At 47.0% G+C, this 19,072-nt stretch overlaps 1 protein-coding gene across 1 annotated transcript in view; it reads right to left on the bottom strand.

Moving 5' to 3' along the window:
* Positions 1–2,398: 2,398 nt before the first annotated feature.
* LOC127690622 (anthrax toxin receptor-like) overlaps positions 2,399–19,072 on the bottom strand; it is an 88,247-nt gene continuing 71,573 nt past the window's right edge. The window contains exons 10-13 of the mRNA XM_052190169.1: positions 6,192–6,290; positions 3,899–3,968; positions 3,273–3,348; positions 2,399–2,573 (exon numbers count right to left, since the gene is read on the bottom strand). The gene's annotated coding sequence lies outside the window, so the exon portion shown is untranslated. The remainder of the gene's footprint in view (positions 2,574–3,272; positions 3,349–3,898; positions 3,969–6,191; positions 6,291–19,072) is intronic.

The raw sequence follows: 19,072 nt of genomic DNA, 5'->3' as shown, positions 1-19,072 counted from the left end.
CAGAATCGTGCAGGCCAGATCTTTCCCTCCTTGTGTATGAAGAGGTCCCGGGACACAGGCTTATTACCAATTTTTGCAGTGGGTAGAGGTTTTGCAGGGCTGGTCCTTTATGTTTTTATCATCTCTGGCTTCATGAGCCTCTGTTCAGCGTGTCTTGGCTTACTCACATTCTAAGGGTACTGTCAGAGACACTGTTTCCCATGACTGGAACATTGTCTAAAGAACAATGTCTGGAACCATGGCTCTGAGGACCAGGGATTGGCCAATTAGAGCACTCAGTGGCTACTGCCCTAACACCTACATAGTGCCAAAGGGAGACTCAATTATTTGGAGAGTTCAGGTAGTGTGGGCTTCTGTGTATCTCTTCCACAGGCATTGGATGTTACCTTGTGAGCATATCTATCCAGACCTGTCCCAAGAGGTGTATTCTCTCTGACACCCAGACCTCTGCTGTCAGACCTAGGTGTGCTTGGGCCCCTGAACCCAGCCTGGATCCCAGCCTTCACAGGGCTCTTACCTCTATACCTGTTCTCACACACACATTGCAGCAGTTACAGCGGCAGATGATCACAATGGGGGGCGCATTCACTGGTGGTGGTGGTGGTGGTGGTGGTGGTGGTGGTGGTGGTGGTGGTGGAGCTGGGGGAGGCACTGGAGGACGGGTCTTTTCTTCCTTCTGGGGCTGGTAGAAGGGAGAAAAACCTGTCTGAGCTTTGCCACTTCTAGAACAGGGGCACTGTGTGCCCTGCACAACACCTGGCACTGTGGGGCCTTTGGGTTTGGAGATGAAAGAAAAGATGTATCCCACACCATGGGGACGTCTTCCCCAGGGAGAAAAGCAGAGTGTCCCCTCCCCCCCAGTTTTCATATACGGAGCTTCTCAAAGTAATAACAGCCTCCTTCTGAGACCTTGGCTCTCCTGCGTCAGCCTGGCTGGCAGAAGTCTGGTCTGGTTGCTGCACAGTGGGCCAGCACTAGCAGGTAACTGTCCCTTCCATCTGTCTCTGGCTTCTCCATAGACATCCTCACCCAGGCCACTCTGCAGCCAGCACAGTCCAACCAAGACAGGGAGGCTGCTCCCATCTGAGCCCAAACCCAGGCTCCACCTGCCCCAGCCTCTCTACAACTTCTGGTCCTTACCTGATGGGAGCTGCAGGTGCTTACCCGTGTTGTCCCTGTGTTTCCCTGGGGATATCCCTCACAGCACGGGGCCATCTGGGACTCTTTCACTCTCCTTATCCCTCATTCCCTAAGCTGATCCCAGCCAACCCTTCTACCCTGCCAGGAGACAGAGATGAAGACAGCCATAGGAGCCAGGAGACACCCTATCTTGGAGATGAGACGCAGGGCTCATTTCAGAAGGCTCTGCTCTCAGCGGCCTCAGTATCAATCACAATTCTCAGGAGTCTCCTGAAAGCCTCTGAAGCAGTAACAGCAGCCGTTCATACTGGTTGTCTGACCATGGTCTAGATCAGAAGGTTCTAGGAATGTTCATTATCAGGTGATACTGAGAGACCCCCAGCCTTTGCAGATCCTTCACCTCGTTGTGTTTGCTGAGGTAGGAGGAGGCCCTGGGTACAGGCCGGATAATGACGTATTTTATTGGTCATCACATCTCTGAAATGTGACCTTATCAGGATACAAAGAATGACTCACCTTTGGTTGTGGTGCAGGTACTGGCAGTGCCTTGACAGGCTAGAGGGTGAAACAGACAGAATGAGATGTACTGTTATGGTTTGGAAACTGTTCCCAAGATGCCTTGAGTGTTAAAGTCTTGATCCCAGCCTATGTGCTGTATGGAGGTGTTGCAGCCTAGGGTGGACATCGGAGGACCCTGTGGAGGAAGTGAATCCTCGGCAGTGTGTCTTAGAATACTTCTTCCTCTTTCAGAGCTAGAGATGAGGTGTGGACTTCCTTGCCCCACAATCTCATCACAATACGCTGCTTTCCCACAGGCTCCAAGGGATGGGACACTAAGAACTAAAACCTTCAAAATCTGTGAGTGGGAAATAGAACTTTCTTCTTTCAAAGTTGGTTATTTCACGCATTTTGTTGCAATACAGGAGTGACTAACACAGTTCTGTTGTAACTGTGTCACAACACAAGACCCTCATCTGTGGGAAAGGACAGAGAATGGTCCCTGGGGAACAAAGGTAAGCACTTCGCATCCTGCTACTGTGCCGGAGAGCTCCACCTGACCCCTAGGATGCCCCTGGAGAATCCTCAGCACCTGCTTCAGCAGGCTGCAAGTGTCCCGGTGGGTGTTGTTGTCCCAGATTCCTGTCCCTGGGTGGGTACTGAGCACTCACCGGTGTGCAGCACAGCCACCAGACCCACCACAGCACCACAGGGATCAGCATCAGGAGTAGGACCACAGTGCTGAGCAAAACTTCTTTGCTTGGCTCAGCTGGCGGACGCACAATGGCTGGTGAAGGCAGAGGCAGGGGTGGAGGTAGAAGAGGGGGGAGTATAATATGGGGGACAGTAGTTTTGGGGATAGGGCTTTTTGGTGAAGCTGTCAGAATTGTTGGCAGGGTAGAGGTTTCAGGGGCAGGAGTGGTGGTCACTGGTATCTGTGGGAGAGAAGATCACTTCCCTTAGCAACACCCTAGCTTTAATGTGGAACACCAAGAAGCCCCCTTCCTGGATGCCCAGTGCATGCCATCTCTCTGCCTCTTCTCCATTCTCCTAAATTACCTGGCATCAAGGTTCCACAGAAGGGTTGGAGAGCAGGTCTCTTGCTCCAAGGCCATGCTCTGAACCCAGGCGAGGACAGCCTAGGCTCCTCAGCACTCTTGGGATCTTAGCTGTCACCGTGGTCTCAGCTGACAATATGCTGGACTACAGAATCTCTGAGAGAAGGCCAGGCTGATGCTTGCTCCCAAGACATAGGACCCTTTCTTGTCGTCCCTCCCACCTCGACTGTGTGAAACTTGCCTCAGCTCATGTGGCCATTCCTCAAAGGGTCACAGTCTTGCTTAGAGCAAGGAGTGAAGATAGCACTGTTGTGAGGTCCCTGTGACTTAGAAACACCTTGGCTGAAAACACAGGCCACATGTAGGGTTGGCAGTGATGGCCACAGCTGCTGCCAGGGCTGGCACCTGCCCACCCCCTTATTCCTGTCCTAGAAACTAGGATGGACTGCCTGTGTGGCATAAGCTACTCCTGGGTCTCTCACCTAGCCCCCTCCTCATCTTTGACTTTCCAGGAGAATCTGTATCCTCCCAGGGCCTCTCCCTAGTTAGGGCTATTGAACCCTCTGGGATACTCACACAGTCAGAAGTATTCACAGGGATGGTGTGGGCAAGGAAGTCTCTTCCGTTCAGGCTAACTTCAACTAAGATGGTTCTAATGCACAAAAAGGTAGACCACAAGAAACAGCTTAGAGATCAGCACCTGCATAGGGGCTTTCTTCATGGTAACAACCCTGGACTTCTAACCCTTGGGCCTCTCAGAGTGGATAGGTGAGCCATGAGAGATTATTGCCCAAAGCACAAGGAGTCAACTTGTGCAATTATGGCCAAGTGGATGGCTCAGGTCATGAAGGGCCCTCATGGCATTTGATGTCATTATAGCAGTAGGCTATAAACAAGGGAGTGATGCTTCATGCCCTGTATGACTCTCTGGACTTATAAAGTTTGTTGTCTTAGCTTTGGAAGGTGGCCTGGAACACCAGGTCTTGATAATACTCTTGTTTATCATCCTCTGCTCCCAGCTCTGAGGAGAGCCTGGGCACTGGGCAATCCCATGGGGATCACCAACAAGGCCAGGTGGTAGAGCATCCAGAGCTCACCTGCAGACAAACAGATGCTCTACAACAGAGGGGAAACCAAATGCTGTACACTATGAAGACTACATTGTCTCTGGATTCATAGGGCCAAGAAATATGGGTACTTACAGTCCAGGCTGCTCTATCTTTGGTGCAGGACAAAACATGACAGTGGAGTTCTTATCAGTTGGAATTTTATCTAAAGAAAGTGACACGGGGAAGAATGTCAATTGTTTTGCTCATTTACCTGTGCCACCCCAAGCTATGCATGACAAGCCGAGCTGACATCTTGGTAATGAGTGGAAGCAGATGAAAGATGGCTGCTGTTCCAAAGTCATACACAGTTCTTGGTACTCCTGTACTGTGGATCACGGCCATCCTCTCTGAGCTGATGTTTAAAGTGAGACCAGTGAGGAGAGGCCAGGGGATGGAATGAGTTTCAGCGGATCTGCCAAGGTTGCTGAGGAGGGAGGGACGAGCAAGGGTGGGTGGGCTCAGCTGTGGGGAGAGGTCTTTCTTTGTTCCAAACTTTCTGACTCTTTTGGAGCTGTACAGATACTGGAGGCCACAGAGTTGTTGCTGATGGCTTTGGAGGCTGGATTAAGAGAAGCCAGGGGTGACATTGGGATAAATGGCAGGTGATATTGTATGGATGCCACCTACTACGCTAGGGAAGCTAGCAGAGAGGTTCAGTGGAAACCTGCGAAGGGCACTATAATCGTGACATTCTCATTTTGCCTCCTAAGCTTGGTCCAGAGGAGAGGGCTGGGTGCAATCTCTGCTGGTAAGGAATCCAGCTTTCCTGCCTGTCCCGCCCCACCTTCTTAGGTTGTTGTTTTCTCCTGTGTGGACTGGACTGCATGGCCTCAGAGAGCCCCGGTGGTCCTGCCGTCTGTGCTTCGTGGAGGATAATCACTTCCATGTCATGACCTCCATTTCCTGAAATCCTCTGAGTTTCCCCTCCCCAAAGCTGAGAACCACAGCTCTGTACCTGCTGCCCTCTGGCCACCAATGAGAGAGACCGGAAAGTTCCTTGCTGACCTCAGCCCTGAGACTAGGTGAGAAGGCTGAGAGACGACTCTGGACTCTTGCTATCTCTAGTAATGGCCATGCCTATCTTCCAGGGACAACAAGGAAACATTTCCCTATTGCCAGAAATAAGTTTCTAGGTCATTCTTAAATGTTGGTACAAACAGACTCCTCACCTGTTTAGAATGTTCTATGACAGCTATAGATTTGGATGCCTGGATATATTAATGGCAAAGTCTACATACCCATCAGTGATCTAAACAGAAAGACACCAGTTATATTCCTGACTTCTCAGTATCTGCTGGGAACACATCTCTCACACCAGCAGTTTCTCTGTCTCACTGGAGTTGTTTTAACCACATTTTAGTACTTATTGTTGCATATTTGAAAGTGTCAACAACACTTACCATTCATAAGTTCTAATGTTTTAATGGGATTCATTTCTATTTCTCTACTTTGCAGTGTGTATCATTTTTATTAGAGAAATCATAATGAGTAATGCTAGCATCCCAAGCCCTTGGAACATAAAATGCAAAGTTAAAATTCCATCTTACACATATAGTGCTTTCCTTCCCTTTGTCCTCTAAGGTAGAAATGGTTCAGGGACTCACAGGTAGTATGACAACGGACTTAGGGCCAGCGAACTGATCCAGGTAAGGTTGAGCCCTTATTTGGATCTGGTCATGAACATTATAATTAAAATCTGTTGGAGGGGCAGAAAAGGTTTGCTCCCATCTATGGAATGGTTGGAATTCGGGGTAGGAAGGAGGGCTCCAAAAAGGGGCACTAACTGAGCCAGCATTCTACTTGGAGAATGGAGAAAAGCAGATACATCTGGCTCACCAAGGCAGCCGCTCTGAGTCAGAGTGGGCTGAGGCCCAGTAGAGTCTGGCTGAGTGAAGACATATTGTAAGGTACAGAGTGAGGAAACCCAACACTCCTGTTGCCATAGAAAATTTCATTTTAGGTTGTTCTGTATACAGATGCCTAGTGTGTGTGTGTGTGTGTGTGTGTGTGTGTGTGTGTAGGGGGGAGTTCTGGGTACACTGGGGGTCTAGGCTCTGATTCTGGCAACTATTGTCCCATACACAGACTCAGGAGAGGAGGCAAACTGAGGACAAGCTTGGCAAATGCTGCTGTGAGGGCAAGTCCCTGTCAGCCCAGACTCCCTAAGGATTCAATGACGCCTATTCCCCAGCCATCCCTAGAAGCTTGGGGCTTTATTATTTTCTTATGTTCATAAGAAGAGTGGTAGCTGGTTATGCTATGTGAACACTCTTGGTACTGCTTCCCAGTACCCACTAGGAATGGGTTAGTGGGAAGCTTGCCTGGTTGAGAGGAAGGATTTCTGTGGAAGATACATTTCTCTGAGGCACTGAGAGGGTTTACTTACTGACGATCGTGGAGTCACTGAACTTGAATCTACAAATAACTTCGTTGAGATTCTTTGCATTGTGAAAGCCATATCCTCTTAAGAGCACTGGTTGATTTTCTGCAAGGAAAACATGAAGTAGAGGTGGTATGTCCCTGGTTGCCTTGTTTATAGTGGCCCCAGACAGGATTTCCAAGGCCCCATGAGAGGCAACAGTTATGTCTGGGCCAACATCGGTGGGCTCTACAGCTCAACTCCTTCCATGTCACCAAGGGTCTATACCAATGTAGCTTAATGGAGCCTTGTACATGCTGATTACCTTTCTGCATCAGTCCTGATTTAATAAGCCTGCCAAACCCACCACACACACAGAGACCAATCCTAAAACTCCCATGATTCCAAGTGGGAGACCCTAGAAATAAGGCTAAAACAAGAAGTGCAGAGGAGGCTCCTGACCCCTCTGAGAGTTTTCCTATTTTTTTTATTCGATATAATTTATTTACATTTCAAATGATTTCCCCTTTTCTATCCCCCCACTCCCCGAAAGTCCCGTAAGCCCCCTTCTCTTCCCCTGTCCTCCCACCCACCCCTTCCGACTTCCCCGTTCTGGTTTTGTCGAATACTGTTTCACTGAGTCTTTCCAGAACCAGGGGCCACTCCTCCTTTCTTCTTGTACCTCATTTGATGTGTGGATTATGTTTTGGGTATTCCAGTTTTCTAGGTTAATAACCACTTATTAGTGAGTGCATACCATGATTCACCTTTTGAGTCTGGGTTACCTCACTTAGTATGATGTTCTCTAGCTCCATCCATTTGCCTAAGAATTTCATGAATTCATTGTTTCTAATGGCTGAATAGTACTCCATTGTGTAGATATACCACATTTTTTGCATCCACTCTTCTGTTGAGGGATACCTGGGTTCTTTCCAGCATCTGGCAATTATAAATAGGGCTGCTATGAACATAGTAGAGCATGTATCCTTATTACATGGTGGGGAGTCCTCTGGGTATATGCCCAGGAGTTGTATAGCAGGATCTTCTGGAAGTGAGGTGCCCAGTTTTTGGAGGAACCGCCAGGCTGCTTTTCAGAGTGGTTGTACCAATTTGCAACCCCACCAGCAGTGGAGGAGTGTCCTCTTTCTCCACACCCTCTCCAGCACCTGCTGTCTCCTGAATTTTTAATCTTGGCCATTCTGACTGGTGTAAGATGAAATCTTAGGGTTGTTTTGATTTGCATTTCCCTAATGACTAATGAAGTTGAGCATTTTTTAAGATGCTTCTCCGCCATCTGAAGTTCTTCAGGTGAGAATTCTTTGTTTAACTCTGTACCCCATTTTTTAATAGGGTTGTTCGGTTTTCTGGAGTCTAACTTCTTGAGTTCTTTATATATATTGGATATTAGCCCTCTATCTGATATAGGATTGGTGAAGATCTTTTCCCAATTTGTTGGTTGCCGATTTGTCCTTTTGATGGTGTCCTTGCCTTACAGAAACTTTGTAATTTTATGAGGTCCCATTTGTCAATTCTTGCTCTTAGAGCATATGCTATTGGTGTTCTGTTCAGAAACTTTCTCCCTGTACCAATGTCCTCAAGGGTCTTCCCCAGTTTCTTTTCTATTAGCTTCAGAGTGTCTGGCTTTATGTGGAGGTCCTTGATCCATTTGGATTTGAGCTTAGTACAAGGAGACAAGGATGGATCCATTCGCATTCTTCTGCATGCTGACCTCCATTGGATGTTTTCAGCCTCTTTGTCGAGGATCAAGTGGCCATAGGTGTGTGGGTTCATTTCTGGATCTTCAATCCTGTTCCATTGATCCTCCTGCCTGTCACTGTACCAATACCATGCAGTTTTTAACACTATTGCTCTGTAGTATTGCTTGAGGTCAGGGATACTGATTCCCCCAGATTTTCTTTTGTTGCTGAGAATAGTTTTAGCTATCCTGGGTTTTTTGTTGCTCCAGATGAATTTGATAATTGCTCTTTCTAACTCTGTGAAGAATTGAGTTGGGATTTTGATGGGTATTGCATTGAATCTGTAGATTGCTTTTGGCAAAATGGCCATTTTAACTATATTGATTCTACCGATCCATGAGCATGGGAGGTTTTCCCATTTTTTGTGGTCTTCTTCCATTTCCTTCTTCAGAGTCTTGAAGTTCTTGTCATACAGATCTTTCACATGTTTGGTAAGAGTCACCCCAAGATACTTTATACTGTTTGTGGCTATTGTGAAGGGGGTCATTTCTCTAATTTCTTTCTCAGCCTGCTTATCCTTTGAGTATAGGAAGGCCACTGATTTGCTTGAGTTGATTTTATAACCTGCCACTTTGCTGAAGTTGTTTATCAGCTGTAGGAGCTCTCTAGTGGAGTTTTTTGGGTCACTTAGGTAGACTATCATGTCGTCTGCAAATAATGATAGTTTGACTTCTTCCTTTCCAATTTGTTTCCCTTTGACCTCCTTATGTTGTCGAATTGCCCGAGCTAGTACCTCAAGTACAATATTGAAAAGATAAGGAGAAAGGGGGCAGCCTTGTCTGGTCCCTGATTTCAGTGGGATTGCTTCAAGTTTCTCTCCATTTAGTTTGATGTTGCCTACCGGTTTGCTGTATATTGCTTTTACTATGTTTAGGTATGGACCTTGAATTCCTGTTCTTTCCAAGACTTTAAGCATGAAAGGATGCTGAATTTTGTCAAATGCTTTTTCAGCATCCAATGAAATGACCATGTGGTTTTGTTCTTTGAGTTTGTTTATGTAGTGGATTGTATTGATGGATTTCCGTATATTGAACCAACCCTGCATTCCCGGGATAAAGCCTACTTGATCATGGTGGATGATCGTTTTGATGTGTTCTTGGATTCGGTTGGCAAGAATTTTATTGAGTATTTTTGCATCGATGTTCATAAAGGAAATTGGTCTGAAGTTCTCTTTCTTTGTTGGATCTTTGTGTGGCTTTGGTATCAGCGTAATTGTGGCTTCATAGAAGGAATTGGGTAGTGTTCCTTCTGTTTCTATTTTGTGGAATATTTTGAAGAGTATTGGTGTTAACTCTTCTTTGAAGGTCTGGTAGAATTCTGCACTGAAACCATCTGGTCCTGTGCTTTTTTTGGTTGGAAGACTTTCTATGACTCCTTATATTTCTTTAGGCATTATGGGACTGTTTAGATGGTCTAGTTGGTCCTGGTTTAATTTTGGTATTTGGTATCTGTCAAGGAAATTGTCCATTTCCTCCAGATTCTCCAGTTGTGTTGAGTACAGGCTCTTGTAGTAGGATCTGATGATTTTTTTGATTTCCTCAGTTTCTGTTGTTATATCTCCCTTTTCATTTCTAAGTTTGTTAATTTGGATACTTTCTCTGTGCCCTTTGGTCAATCTGGCTAAGGGTTTATCTATCTTGTTGATTTTCTCAAAGAACCAGCTCCTGGTTTTGTTGATTTTTTTGTATGGTTCTCTTTGTTTCTACTTGATTGATTTCGGCCCTAAGTTTGATGATTTCCCGCCTTCTACTCCTCCTGGGTGAAATAGCTTCTTTTTGTTCTAGGGCTTTCAGGTGTGTCATTAAGCTGGTAATGTATGCTCTCTCCATTTTCTTTTTGGAGGCACTCAGGGCTATGAGTTTTCCTCTTAGCACTGCTTTCATTGTGTCCCAAAGATTTGGGTATGTTGTGTTTTCATTTTCATTGTGTTCTAAAAAGTCTTTAATTTCTTTCTTTATTTCTTCCTTGACCAAGGTATCATTGAGTAGAGTATTGTTCAGTTTCCACGTGTATGTGGGTTTTCTGTTGTGTCTGTTGCTATTGAAGACCACTTTTACTCCATAGTGATCAGATAGGAGGCATGGGATTAGTTCGATCTTCTTATATTTGTTGAGGTCTGTCTTGTGACCAATTATATGGTCGATTTTGGAGAAGGTACCATGAGGTGCTGAGAAAAAGGTATATTCTTTTGTTTTAGGATAGAATGTTCTATATATATCTGTTAAATCTAATTGGTCCAAAGCTTCAATTAGTTTCATTGTGTCCCTGTTTAGTTTCTGTTTTCCTGATCGGTCCATTGAGGAAAGTGCAGTGTTGAAGTCACCCACAATTATTGTGTTAGGTACAATGTGTGCTTTGAGTTTTAATAAAGTTTCTTTTACGAAAGAGGGTGCCCTTGCATTTGGAGCATAGATGTTCAGGATTGAGAGTTCTTCTTGTTGTATTTTTCCTTTGACCAGCAAGAAGTGTCCCTCAGAGTCTCTTTTGATGACTTTGGGTTGAAAGTCAATTTTATCTGATATTAAAATGGCTACTCCAGCTTGTTTCCTGAGACCATTTGCTTGTAAAATTGTCTTCCAGCCTTTTACTCTAAGGTAGTGTTTCTCTTTGACCCTGAGGTGTGTTTCCTGTAAGCAGCAAAATGTAGGGTCCTGTTTATGTATCCAGTCAGTTAGTCTGTGTCTTTTTATTGGGGCATTAATTCCATTGATGTTAAGAGATATTAAGGAATAGTGATTGTTACTTCCTATCATGTTCGACGTTATTTTTTAAATTTGATTGGTTAACTTCTTTTGGGTTTGATGAAAGGTTACTATCTTGCTTTTTCCAGGGTGAAGTTTCCCTCCTTGTATTGGTGTTGTCCTCCTATTATCCTTTTTAGGGCTGGGTTTGTGGATAGATATTGGGTAAACTTGGTTTTGTCATGAAATATCTTAGTTTCTCCATCTATGGTGATTGAGAGTTTTGCTGGATATAGTAGTTTTGGTTGGCATTTGTGTTCTCTTAGAGTCTGCATGAGATCTGCCCAGGACCTTCTGGCCTTCATAGTCTCAGGTGAAAAGTCTGTTGTGATTCTGATAGGTCTTCCTTTATATGTTACTTGGCCTTTTTCTCTTACTGCCTTTAATATTCTTTCTTTGTTTAGAACATTTGGTGTTTTGATTATTATGTGACGGGAAGTATTTCTGTTCTGGTCCAGTCTGTTTGGAGTTCTGTAGGCTTCTTGTATATTCATGGGCATCTCTCTCTTTAGGTTAGGGAAGTTTTCTTCCATAATTTTATTGAAGATATTTGCTGGCCCTTTAAGTTGTAAATCTTCACTCTCATCTATGCCTATAATCCTTAGGTTTGGTCTTCTCATTGTGTCCTGGATTTCCTGGATATTTTGGGTTACAAGCTTTTTGCATTTTGCATTTTCTTTAACTGTTGAGTCCATGGTTTCTATGGAATCTTCAGCATCTGAGATTCTTTCTTCTATCTCTTGTATTCTGTTGTTGATATTTGCATCTCTGTCCCCTGATTTCTTCCCAAGGCTTTCTATCTCCAAAGTTGTCTCCCTTTGAGTTTTCTTAGTTGTTTCTACTTCTGATTTTAGATCCTGGATGGTTTTGCTTAGCTCCTTCACTTGCTTGTCTGTGCTTTCCTGTAATTCTTTAAGAGATTTTTGTGTTTCCTCTTTCATGACCTCAGCCTGTTGACCAAAGTTCTCCTGTATTTCTTTAAGTGGTTTTTTGCGTTTCCTCCTTGTTGGCTTTTGTATTCTCCTGGATTTCTTTCAATGATTTTTGTGTTTCCCTTGCAAGGGCTTCTAACTTTTGATCCATTTTCTCCTGAATTTCTTTAAGTATGTCCTTCATGTGTTCCTGTACCAGCATCATGACCAGTGATTTTAAATCCAAATCTTGTTTTACTGGTGTGATGGGGTATCCAGGACATGCTGGTAGAGGAGAATTGGGTTCAGATGTTACCATATTGCCTTGATTTCTGTTAGTGACGTTCCTGCGTTTGCCTTTTGCCATCAAGTTCTCACTGGTGTTAGTTTGTCTTGTCAGTGCTGGACTCATCAGTGCAAGCTGCCCCTTCCCCGTTGGCCTGTGGTGCACAGCCTACCCCCTGCACTGCCTGTAGACAGGGTGCTGCTGCCCAGGCTGATCAGATCCCGAAGCAGGCACCCGAAGGCTCCCACCGGGGCCCGCTGGATTCACTGGAGCACACCGACTTCTCCCAGCTGGCCGCCCGGAAGCCCTGCTAGCCTCTCGCAGGACCTGGAGATGTGGTGCGGCCGCCCAGGCTGATCTGGATCCGGAAGCAGAGAGAGTTGAGCTGACTGCTTCCGCCTGAGGCCTTGCCCCAGATTGTGTCTGTGGACCAGATGGAGCCCGTGTGCACCCCCAGGGAGCGCCGATGGTGTATGCTGCTGTGACCTCCCCTGTGTTCCGGTCATTCTGCTGGGCAGCCGATCCCCCAACCAGGCTGGCGCACACAAGGTTAGCCTGGCCGCCCAGGCCCTGAGTCCAGGCAAAAGCCTGGGAGGCCAAGGTCTGAGCAAAGTTCCCCTAGGGCTAGGCTTCAGAGGGTCCCTGCTTATCTGGGCCAAGTTACCTTTTGTCTCTCGGAGTCCTCTAGACCCACACAGTAAACATATGCCCCCATGCTCCGAGCTTTATCAGCCTAAGAGAAAGGAGGTATTGATTAAAGACTCACGATGTACAAAGTGCTTGGGGAGGGGATGGGCCAGACTCACCTCATCCTTAGATTCCTTCAGTACTTCTGGTGTCATTTCCCGGCAAATGACAGCAATGATCAGACTAGGCCTCTTAGTGCCTGGCAGAGAAATGAAGAGTGGTATGTATGGCTGCCCCTTGGCTGCAGGCCGGGAGCTGTTTACCACAGGAGGATCTGGCCAGCCTTACCCTTCAGCCTCCTGAGACAGGAACCCAGACACAGAGAGAGCATCAACTGTTAAAGGGAACCCCTGGAGAGTTAGGGACTTCCATCAGGGGATCAGGACTCTCAGTGCTCCAGAGCTTCAAAATCTGCCTCAAGGGCAGGCTAAAAACATATCCACCAGCCTGCCCCAGGATAGCTCTTGTGCCAGTATTGCCCAGTGAGGTTTGTCTGTGTCAACTCTAGGTGTGTTCCCAGGGCTGTCCTCCTGGCAATAGTGGGCTGAGTGAGTCAGAGTCGGGGGTGGTGGGATAGGGGCTTTCAGAGGGGAAATGAGGAAAGGAGATAACATTTGAAATGGAAAATATCTAAAAAAAAAAAAAAAAGATATCTGATTTCTTCCCAGACCCAACCCCTGCCAAAAGACATCGGCTGCAAAGAGCCACATTTCAGAATCCCTATAGCAATCTTTAAGAGTTCTTTTCAATGGCTTCCTGACTACTTTTTTTGGTTTTTTGTTTTGTTTTGTTTTTTGTTTTATTGGTGGGGTAGGGGTGGAAGTCAGGGAGAGAGATTGTTACAGAACCTTTCTATGTCTCTCATTCTCAAATCTGAGTTATAGTTTTTCTGAGGCATTTGTGAGGATAAAATGAGAGCCAGGCTCCAAGCAGCTCCAGCAGGGGGAAGCAAAACCACTACGTCTACTATAAAAAATGCCCAGGTTTGTGCTTGACCTAAAACTTCTGAAGAGTTTCCTGGGTTATGATTTGTTGAAGTACAAAAACATGTGAATTCACTGGAACAAACAAGCAGCTAGACGAGGTTCTAGGAAGCAGGGTCTCTAAACTCAAGGCCGGGCCATCCCTATGGAGGTTTATTAGCTTTCTGAGACCCTTTCAAGTCTGTGTGTGTGTGTGTGTGTGTTTATATTTGTGTGTGTTTGTGTGTATGTATATGTGTGTGTTTGTATGTATGTGTCTGTGCATGTGTATGTGTGTGTGTATGTGTCTGTATGTGTGTGTATGTATGTATGTATATGTGTATATGTGTGTATGTCTGTGTGTCTGTGTGTGCATATATGTGTGTATGTGTATGTATGTATGTACGCGTGTATGCGTGTGTATGTGTGTGTATTTGTATGTACGTGTCTGTGCATGTGTATGTGTGTGTATGTGTCTGTATGTGTGTATCTATATGTGTGTGTAAGTATGTATGTATATGTGTATATGTGTGTATGTCTGTGTGTCTGTGTGTGCATATATGTGTGTATGTATGTGTATGTATGTACGCGTGTGTGCATTTATGCGTGTGCATGTGTGTGTGCCAATGTGCGCGCGCCACTCCCAACCAGGAAGAGTAACTTTGAAGCAGCTTCCCCTGTTTCTAAGAGGGAAGGAGAGGCACCCTCAGTTCTACCAGGGACTTATCCCTGTTGTTTTGTTGCTTGCCAGAGAGGGTCTGGTTGTGGCTCTGCCTGAAGGGGCCTTCAGAAAGCATGACATGCCCTGTAGTGGAAGATGGCGTGGGCAGGAACCCTGAGTGCTGCCCGGACTCCTTGCTGCTAGGCTGGGCTCAAGGCCCCCAACCCCCTTGCTCAGAGTGCTTTCATACAGAAACTGGCTGAGCTTGCCGGCTGGGCTGGGCTAGTGTTTGCTCTAGGCTGCCTGTCCTGAGGAAGCTTTAGGTCGGGAGGCCCTCCTGAGTCCCTGACCTAACCAGTTCCCAGCCTACACCTTTATTTGTCCCTATAGTGGGTTTAGCAGTGACAGCATACTTCGTGCCTTGGAAAGCTACAGGTTCCAGCTGGCACTTAACTTTGTGCTTTTCAGGGGACTTCAGGCTCCACTTCGCTTACGTCACACTGTCTCCCTGAAGGGACCTGGAACTCCCAGCTAACACACGATACATGGCTCACATTAAACTGCAAAACCACAAAACTTAAAAATTTAAACTATGAGAGTAGTGGCCATTCTGTGCCTTAGGGCTTCCCTCTGTCTGGCTCACCTGCGTCTTGGGATGGCACCAAACCAATGGCATTTGGTGGTTCGGGTGATAGTAGTTTGTGTCCAGTTCTCCCTGAAAAGCAGATGTGACCCTAAGCACTCAGCAGCATGTCATGGGAGCTCCCCCTGCCCCCTGCCCCCAGGGACACTGGGTCCAATTACCTAGAACTCTGTCAACACAGACACAAGACCACAAAACACATCCTCTCCCCAGAGAGACCAGTCTAAAGGCTTGAGTGGTCATTGTTGAACAAAGAGAATTCAGGACAAGTGGGGACAAAACAGTGTTTGGAGTGGGAAGATGCCTCAGGTGCTGCCTTTGGAGATGTTGGGAGGCCCGAGGAGTGTGTGGTGGCAAGCAGAGGCCTCCAGGGGGGAGTGATGTGTTTTGTGAAGGCTCTGTCTGGGTAGAAGGCCTAGGGAAAGGACAGAACTCGGCCATATTAGTCAAGTAGGCCAGAGGCCCATGTCTCAATAAGGGTCAGGAACTACAGGCCAGGCTAAAGTAGAGGAAACTGGAGAGGCAAGAAAGCAGGCCTCACTGGAGAACGCCTCATGGTCTCAGCCTTGTGGACTCTGTGAGCCTGATGGAGAGGGTGGGGCAAGCCGTTGGCAGTGGCCATTTTCTTTTCAGGAGACCTTCGTTGATCTCTTTGTAGCTCACAGGCAGGGAATAGGCAGGCAGGGCTCTCAGGAGGAAGTCACAGCCTCACCACAGACAGAGACAGAGCAGGGAGGAAACCTACAAAGCCGGGGGGAAGACGGCAGGGGGAGCGGGGCTCACTCGCCCTTTGCTCTGTTCCTGTCGGGGCTACATATGGGATCTCCCCCCTTTCTTGGGGTGGCCTGGACCTCATAGGAGGGAGGCTTCAGATAAATGGCTGTTTGCCTCCTGGGGCTCAACTCCACACAAGAAGCTTGAGATGCTCTTTAAGAGCTCCAGGTCACCTCCCTTTATCCTGTAACTCGATGCTGTAACTCAGTGGTCCTCGGGATCAATAGATAAGCTCTTTTGCTTGTATATAAGAAGTCTTGATCTAGGCTGGCCAGGGCCACTGGCATTTGACCAGTTTTCAGGACGGGTCCTTTCTGTTTTTATTGTATCTGACTTTGCATGGGATACACCCAATACATCTTGGCTCGTTCATTCTCAGACTAAGGGTGGCATCAAAGACACTGCTGGGGCTGAGTCCAAGACATGGGAACTGGAGACTGGCAAGATGGGGGCACAGTGGCCATGTCCAGAACTGGACACTGCAAAAGAGGGGGCAAGCAATTGTGGAGCACTCTGTGTATCCTCTCCTCCAGCCACGGGGAAGAGACAGGGGTCCAGGCGTCCTCAGACAAAGTAATACATGTTCTGTGTCCCTCCCACACTAAGACTTTTGTTGTGATGGTTGGCTGTGCCTGCCCTCCCCAGCCAAGCCTAGAGGTTACAGCCTGCCCATCTCCCAGTTACCTGCATGTCTCTCTTCCCACAGCCACAGCAGGTAACGATCACAGTAGGGTTTGTGTTGACAGGTAATGGGGCTGGAGAAGAAACAGGGGCAGGAGAAGCAGCAGGAGCAGGAGGAGAAGCAGAAGTAAGAGCAGGAGGAGAAGCAGGAGCAGGAGCAGGAGAAGGAGCAGGAGCAGGAGCAGGACCAGGCACAGGACCAGGAGAAGGAGCAGGACCAGGATCAGGAGGACCAGGTGGCGATTCAGGAGGAGGGCTCTGTTTTTCTGGATCCTAGAAGTGAAATGAACTGGTCTGTGTCTTGTTGCAGTGTGTGGACAGGGCACACTCACAGAGCATCTGCAGTGTGGGTTCAGTCATCTAAGGTTGTGCAGTGGATGGAAGGCCTCCCTACCGGGGAATTCAATCCTAAGAAGAATAATCAAAGCCCTTTTGGTTTGTAGACACTGAGCTTCCTGAAGTGCCAACATCTGCTTCAGTGTTCTCACTTCTCCTGAGGCCACTCTTGCTGGCAGAAGCCTAGCCTGGAGGTTGTGCAGCCAGAAGGTGATACGATGACTGCCTCCTCCACCCGGCTCTGGCCTTCACAGAGGCAGACTTCCAGGCTACACTGAAGCCAGCCCTGTCCCACAGACAGGGAAGCTGTTCCTACCCCAGAACAGGCCCGGGTATAGGCTCTGTCTGCCCCAGCCTTTCATGACCTCTTCTGGTCCCCATCCTAAAGAAGGAACAGTCATCTCCTCACTGGGTCCCTGTGCTCACCTGGGGACACCCCTCACAGCTCAGGGTCAGTTAGGATATCCCGATCTTCCCCAGCCCTGGGTTCTCTAGGCTGCACTTAGTGAACCCCTTGGCTCTTCCAGCAGATGATGGAGATAAGTGTAGAAGAAGCCCAAGGTCTCTGAGCCTGGATCTGACACATGGTGTCCCTATACTAAGAACCCATTTTTTTTAACCTCTGCATTCTATAGAGAGTACTACAGGATCCATCGAAAGATACCAGTTCATCAACGGGCAGCTGCATACTGTAGCCGCCAGCGGCTACATGTGAACCAGGTTACCTGTTGAAAGAATCTTGGGGAACAGGGACACAGACAAGGGATTTGAGTCAAGCCTAGGATTCTGGTCAAGACTGCTTTTAATAAATTGAAGACAGGTTTTATAGACATTTGGGGGATCGGCCAACCCCCCAGAAGTCGGTAGCTTCAAAGGCGGTGCTGTGAATTCTCTGGCTCCAAGTCTCAGCGGGTCGTCTGCCTACTGCCTGAGAGCTCAGGTGAACGCCGGCCTGGGGGCGGTGTCGATAGCCGAGGTGTGGAGTCCCTTTGTTTGTAGAACAAAGGCCGGAGGTAGCCATCGGAAGAGTTGGGTGCCCGCTAGCCAACTAGTTGCAGGGGGGGAAGGGTACAATTCCCCCTTAATTATTAAATTTAAAACCACTCAGTGGAAATGATTAAGTTCATCCAATGGATGACGGGCATTCATCAGTGAGTGAAAGCATTGGCCACAGCCCCCTTAAGTGTTACCGACATCTTTTTTCAGGGGGGGGGCTAGACCGCCTTTTTCAGGACGGTCTTACGATGTCAAACCCCCATGCAGCTGGGCGTGCTTTTCAGGGAAACTCGGAGCCAGGAATTTTTTCCCTTTCCCTTGCAGTGCCTCGCCTCGCACCTCAACTGATGCCCATGTTTGTTGTGACAACAAACACGCATGATTCCGAGTATCAAGCAGCCTCATCTCCGAGGACTTCCACTGGCAGAGTAAATTCTCTGCGGCTAAGCGTTGGCTAGCTGAAAAGGCAACCCATCTTCCACCTAGGGCCATTGCTGAAGGAATTTCGTCTTCTGAGTGTTATCTGCTTCAAATATAAAAGGAGATTAAGAGAACCTGTCTGGTTAGTCTTGGGAGGTCAAACCGGTTTTTGGTTTAATTGAAATTCAGTGGCCTCAGGGAAGAGCCCTGGCCGGCAACTTAGTTTGCATGAACACAAAGGAACTATGCCTCCCCAAGCAACTGGGAGGTGGCTTGAAAAACAGCCTTTGAATTAATTATACTTACCTACAGTTTGGGGGTGGAATCCACTCAGGCAAAAGGCCTGGCTTGCAACTTAATTTGCAAGAAAACAAAGGAACTATATCTCCCCAAATGAGTGGGGCGGCTTGGAAAACAGCCTTCTGACCTAAATATACTTACCAACCGTTTTTGGGGTCGAATCCACTTGTCTTACCAATCTTTCTGGCAACCAACGCGCCTCGTCCTGTTCTTGTGAAAAAACGCATACCGCGCCTCTTCCCCATATCAAAACGGGGTCTGGGCCTTTCCAAGAATTATTTAAAGGATCCCGCCACTTAACCATGGCGTAGGAATTGGAAGTAGCCGGATGCCAATGCCTGTCAGCGGCAGACTGGCCTTCCGCATCCGTTTGGAGAAAATTTAAAACGAATAGAACAAAGGCAAGATGTGACTTTGGGGACCGAGGGGGATATAAATTTCCCTTCTTAGTTTTAATAAGCCAATTTTTAAGCGTGCGATGGGCGCGCTCCACTATTCCTTGCCCCATTGGATTATAAGGAATTCCAGTTTTAAGTTTTATATTAAATTCTTTACAAAATGAGATAAAGTTCTTACCAGTGTAGGCTGGTCCATTGTCTGTCTTAATGACCTTGGGTACTCCCATGGTATTAAAGGCTTGTAAACAATGATCAATTACATTTCTAGAGGCTTCTCCGGTATGCAGGGAAGCAAAAATAAGTCCTGAGCACGTATCAATGCAAACATGTATAAATTTTAATTTCCCAAACTCCG

The sequence above is a fragment of the Apodemus sylvaticus genome, chromosome 8 (assembly GCF_947179515.1).
Source record: "Apodemus sylvaticus chromosome 8, mApoSyl1.1, whole genome shotgun sequence".
NCBI lineage: Eukaryota > Metazoa > Chordata > Mammalia > Rodentia > Muridae > Apodemus > Apodemus sylvaticus.
Note: the sequence above shows the minus strand (reverse complement) of the source record. Positions and strands in the feature narration are given on the sequence as shown.